The 6,288-nt window shown below is 35.6% G+C and overlaps 1 long non-coding RNA gene across 1 annotated transcript; it reads right to left on the reverse strand.

Annotated features, from left to right (window-relative positions):
- Window positions 1–700: 700 nt before the first annotated feature.
- Window positions 701–5,834, reverse strand: LOC135118546 (uncharacterized). Its single transcript, XR_010277661.1, has 2 exons — window positions 2,667–5,834; window positions 701–2,542 (listed from the first exon to the last, which is right to left on the reverse strand). It is a non-coding gene; the product is annotated as an uncharacterized LOC135118546 (long non-coding RNA).
- Between the last annotated feature and the right edge of the window lie 454 nt (window positions 5,835–6,288).

Here is a 6,288-nt window from a genome sequence, read left to right on the forward strand (position 1 = left end):
TCTAAAAAAACCCTCATAGTCGTACCAGGGAGTGTCAATGCGAGTGATGTAATATTAACTTATATGATATGATCGAGTTCGAGATTCGAGATCGAGAGAGCCACATAGTCAGAGGCAATGACAAGTGGAACAAAAACATAATATCTTGGTACCCTAGGGACAAGAAAAGAAATCGAGGAAGACAGTACCGAAGATGGGATGACGAAATTAAAAGCATATCAGGGAATATATGGACTAGAAGAGCCCAAAACAGAGCAGAGTGGAAGAAAATGGAGGAGGCCTTTGCCAAAGTTGGGCAAACAGACCAGGTCGTTGGTGTCATCAACTCGTCAGAGTTGTAGATTAAGATTGTATACTGTAAACAAGGTCTGAATAAAGGCTATTTTTATTTTTATTTATTTTATTTTATGATCGAGTATGTCGACTCGACAAATAGTAAATATTAGGTTTATGAATTAAGTTGTTCAACAGCAGACATTTAGAAAGAAACCTATTTCTTTGATATGAGTAAAGAATATTTTTTTATACTCGTGTAGAACTGAGTGGATATTTTTCCTTATTCAATAATATAGCAAATAAACCATTAGGTCGTTTTCCACAAAAACAAAAAATTTTGTACCTAATAGTTTTAATTTTTTTGTAAATATTATAAGCTAGGGTATGATCTCCTAGCCTTAATCAGAAATAAAACGTCAACTCGTATCACAATAACTTCTTGTATTCACTTTTAAGACACAATTTAATATCAATCGTAAGAAAACATAGTTTATCAGTCCACGAAGGAAGCGCATGCTAAAAAGCGCGCGCTCTGTCTGTCAAAATCTCTTTTTAGTGTTGTCCTCACAGTAGAGATAGTGTTGTCCGTATAAAACTAAAATGATTTAGTATACTTCGGTAAATATAGTATAGTTCCTTAATGTATGAAAAGAGAATATAACATACAGAACAACACAGGATAATATTAGTCTAACATTCGGCCATTCTGACCACTAAGTTTGTCCTCAAACTTCTCAAAGTCAAATCATTTATTTCATTTAGGCCTTTACAAGCACTTATGGACGTCAAAATTATAACTAAGTTTGATTCTAGTTGCCCATTCCAAAAGTAGCTTCCTATGGAGAAGAACGGGCAAGAAACTCCATGGTTACTCTTTTTAAAAATAATATAGTATTACAATTTGTATGTATTGATACATACAGTAAAAGCATGCGAAGATCATGTAGAATCGCAAAGACAAATGAGAGTAAAGTGACAATTAAAATGCTACATGGTGTTCACATTTACAAATTGGTTTATATCTTGGTACAAAGTTAAAGGTCAAAGTCAAGAGGTTATTCGCCAGCAAGAATTCATGACTGTGCCACCTTTACAGAGCTGCGTTCCTAGGACTGCCTCGAGGCCTTCACTCTTACTGGAGCCATCCACGCCTTCCAGCCAATCTAAACTCACGACATCTGCATTTGACCCCTCACCGCAAAGCCAAGAGGATGTCCACCAACAAGGCTTCACGATCGTGCCAACCTTCCAGAGTCGTATCTTTAACTAGGACGGACTGCATCGTGGCCTTCACTCCAACTGGAGCCATCCACGCCTTCCAGCCAATCTCAACTCACGACATCTGCATTTGACCCCTCACCGCAAAGCCAAGAGGATGTCCACCAACAAGGCTTCACGATCGTGTCAACCTTCCAGAGTCGTATCTTTAACTAGGACGGACTGCATCGTGGCCTTCACTCCAACTGGAGCCATCCACGCCTTCCAGCCAATCTCAACTCACGACATCTGCATTTGACCCCTCACCGCAAAGCCAAGAGGATGTCCACCAACAAGGCTTCACGATCGTGCCAACCTTCCAGAGTCGTATCTTTAACTAGGACGGACTGCATCGTGGCCTTCACTCCAACTGGAGCCATCCACGCCTTCCAGCCAATCTCAACTCACGACATCTGCATTTGACCCTCACCGCAAAGCCAAGAGGATGTCCACCAACAAGGCTTCACGATCGTGCCAACCTTCCAGAGTCTTATCTTTAACTAGGACGGACTGCATCGTGGCCTTCACTCCAACTGGAGCCATCCACGCCTTCCAGCCAATCTCAACTCACGACATCTGCATTTGACCCTCACCGCAAAGCCAAGAGGATGTCCACCAACAAGGCTTCACGATCGTGCCAACCTTCCAGAGTCGTATCTTTAACTAGGACGGACTGCATCGTGGCCTTCACTCCAACTGGAGCCATCCACGCCTTCCAGCCAATCTCAACTCACGACATCTGCATTTGACCCCTCACCGCAAAGCCAAGAGGATGTCCACCAACAAGGCTTCACGATCGTGCCAACCTTCCAGAGTCGTATCTTTAACTAGGACGGACTGCATCGTGGCCTTCACTCCAACTGGAGCCATCCACGCCTTCCAGCCAATCTCAACTCACGACATCTGCATTTGACCCCTCACCGCAAAGCCAAGAGGATGTCCACCAACAAGGCTTCACGATCGTGCCAACCTTCCAGAGTCGTATCTTTAACTAGGACTGCATCGTGGCCTTCACTCCAACTGGAGCCATCCACGCCTTCCAGCCATCTCTAACTATGACTGCATCGTGGCCTTCACTCCAACTGGAGCCATCCACGCCTTCCAGCCATCTCTAACTATGACTGCATCGTGGCCTTCACTCCAACTGGAGCCATCCACGCCTTCCAGCCATGCTAACAAATCGTCAACAATATAATTGCATAAACTCTCACTACGATAAACAATTTCTGCGAATATTTTCATTTCATTTCATTTTGAATCCAAACTGTGACTTGTGTACATTGCCATTTTAACAAATTGGCAACCATATACTTGTACAAATTCTTACTACGGTAAACAACTTCACGTCTAGTATTTGGACTTGTATACTTTATCAAAACATTCAAGTTTAACAGAGTAAGTTAATCTTACTATCACTGTGACTGCAACGAGGAATTCACTCCTATTTGGAGCTATCTACGCCTTCTAGTCATGTTAACAAATTGACATCAAGATCCTTCTATCAAGTCTCTCGACTTATGTACCTTATCAATACATTCAAATTTAACCATGACAAGTCAACATCAACATATTGGCATCTATATACTTATATATTTTCCTATTTAAATAATCGACTTGTTTTATATCCAGTCTCTGGATTTATATTCTTTATAAATACATTCCAATTCAACCATTTCAAGCCAACATCAACATATTGATATCTATATACTTATATAATTTCTTATTTCAATAATCGACTTGTTTTATATCCAGTCTTTGGATTTATTTCTTTATAAATACATTCAAATTCAACCATTACAAGTAAACATCAACATATTGGCGTCTATATACTTATATCATATCCTATTTCAATAATCAACTTTATTTATATCCAGTCTCTGGATCTATATTCTTTATAAATACATTCAAATTCAACCATTTCAAGTCAACATCAACATATTGGCATCTATATACTTATGTCATTTCCTATTTCAATAATCGACATGTTTTATATCCAGTCTCTGGATTTATTTCTTTATAAATACATTCAAATTCAACGATTACAAGTCAACATCAACATTTTGACATCAATATACTTTTATCATTCCCCATTAAATAAACAATTCTCTATATCCAGTCTCCGGACTTGTGTAGGTACCTTACCAATACATTCAAATTCAAGCAATACAAGTCAAAATCAACATATTGACATGAATTCATTTATATAGTTCCCCATCAAATAAACAATTCCTTATATCCAGTCTCGGTTCTTATCTTACACATACTTTATCAATACATTCAAATTTCAATATTACAAGTCAATATGAACATATCGACGACAACATACTTATATCATCAATCATTAAATAAAGAATCCTATGTATCCAGTCTCTGGATTTGTGTACCTCATTCAAATTCAAGCAGTACAAGTCAACATCACCATATTGGCATCAAAATACTTATATCATTTCTCATTTCAATAGAAAACTTCTATTATACAAAGTCTCTGAACTTATGTTCCTTATTAACACATTAAAATTTATCACTATCATAATTCAAAGTGCAAATCAGTATTTACACATTGCTTCTGCTTATATAATTCTCATTACAGTAAACAACTTCTTTCTATCCAGTACCTGGACTACTGTACATTAACAATACAATATACAATTTCTTAATATCCAGCCTTAGATTCATAAACTGCGTCACTACACTTGTATTGATCTTCAATACAATATACAATTGCTTAATATCCTGTCTTATTTTATATACTTCACAATTACACTTTATTGGCACAATATATACAATAAATTTTTTAAGGACTTAGTTTCGAAGAATTGAGAGCTATGAGAAATATACACAGCTTTTTAAGTAGGTATGTGTCAATGAAGATCTCTATAAATATTGATTAATAATATTATCACAAGCGGCTCCTTACACAATTCCTTCCGTGTATTAAATTCAGAATCATAAATGACTCGTAATTGTCAATATCCTCAAACTGAACAATATACAAATCTCTCAATTTATTACATCTTCTATCTCTGACTACAATATATATGTATACATATTTTATCTCGTTTAGTATCCATTAATCATCAATATGATCAAAGTAGCTAATACAAATTCTTTAGTCAGTTTCTCTGCCCATCTCTTATTTATATTCGTTATCTCACAACTAGTACAATATATCTTGTCTATTCAATACTCAATTCTTTATTAGCATTCCAGTCGCTAGTTTTTAATAATTAACAACATAATAAAATGAGAAATGTACAAGTAATTACATTTTTCTCTGTCCATCTCTTATTTGTATTAGAGCAATGCCTATGGTTGAACTAAATCAATACATGTCTTCTATTATTATTATTTAACAACACAATCAAACTCAATCAGACCACTACAAGTTACAATTGTTACAACATTACAATTGTTTCTGTTAATCCCTTATTGTAGTGGTTAAAATATATAAATACATAATATCCATTTTCTTCCTCGAGTCGTTTGTTTTCAGCAACAAACAATAGAACCAGCTAAAACAGTACATAGTGCATACCTTCCAACCTATGAACTTATCAAAAGTTTATTTATGTAGTCTTATTTCAATAATTCAACAATACAACCAAACTGAATTAGTATGAATCTTTCAATTCATTTCACATCTCAATACAGAGGCTCGTAAGAATTAATAACAGATAATCAAGGTAAAAATTGTACAAATCTTTAATTTATTCATTCAATTTTCTTCGTCTGGTATTGTTTTATTAATTAGCAATTCATTAAAATCACTACTTTTCTCAATTTAAGCTTTTCTTTTTAGTTAATACCATTTAATCAAATTATAACTCTACAAGTTGTAAAGCGTGAGTGGAAAAGCTTTCTGCTCCTTCAGAACTATATCCCTGATGAGGGATACGAAAGCAGAATTGAAGGTGGTGCCGTAGAAACAATTTTAATACAAACAAAGTGACAACAAAGTACCCCTGAGCCTAGTTTAACTCATGGTTCTTTATTTATGGTGCCTTAAAGTATTGCCTTCTTTAGCTGTGCCCTAACAGGGCCTATAATGGTACCTACTTAGTTTTAAGCCTCTTCAACATCTATTGTAACATTATGGAATGCAAATAAATATATATGAATATAAACATAACCAGATGTCATCATCTTTAAATATAAGTTCCAATCACCATATAAATTGTTCTTTATCAGTCAGTTTATTCAATTAATGGTTCAAAACTAATAAATACTAAGCAATGCTCTTTCTTAGTTGTTGACTGTAAAACACTTGTGGTTGTACTTACTGACTTGTTAAAGATGTTGTTGACACCCACTGAATTCACCTCTGATCCTCCACAATCTTGGTTCCTATTTTATAAGTGGTCAGAATAGACTCACAACATCAATCAAGAAAATCATCATAAACTGTACATGTAATTTTCTGTGAGAGAAGGTCTAACATACAATATGTGCTGAAATTTAGTCTCAGAATAAAATGTCTTACCTCCCAGGAAATTACAAGATTTCCTGTCATAAAGAGAGTATAGAGAGAAATGTTAACTCGTATCGTTACCATCCATAAAAGTTCAGGTTCAGTTTATTTATAATAATCTATATGTTTTACTGAGTGCCCTGGTATGCATTCAACTTTTTAATGGGCTAGGACAAATTACTTATTAATTGCCTAGTCTTTTATTCTTTAACCGTCTCACATACTTCTTTTTCAGTATGGTATAATGTATTCTGATGGTATAGCTCCTGTGTAGTATCAGACAATTT

This window comes from Helicoverpa armigera, chromosome 23 (genome assembly GCF_030705265.1).
Source record: "Helicoverpa armigera isolate CAAS_96S chromosome 23, ASM3070526v1, whole genome shotgun sequence".
NCBI classification, from domain to species: Eukaryota; Metazoa; Arthropoda; class Insecta; order Lepidoptera; family Noctuidae; genus Helicoverpa; species Helicoverpa armigera.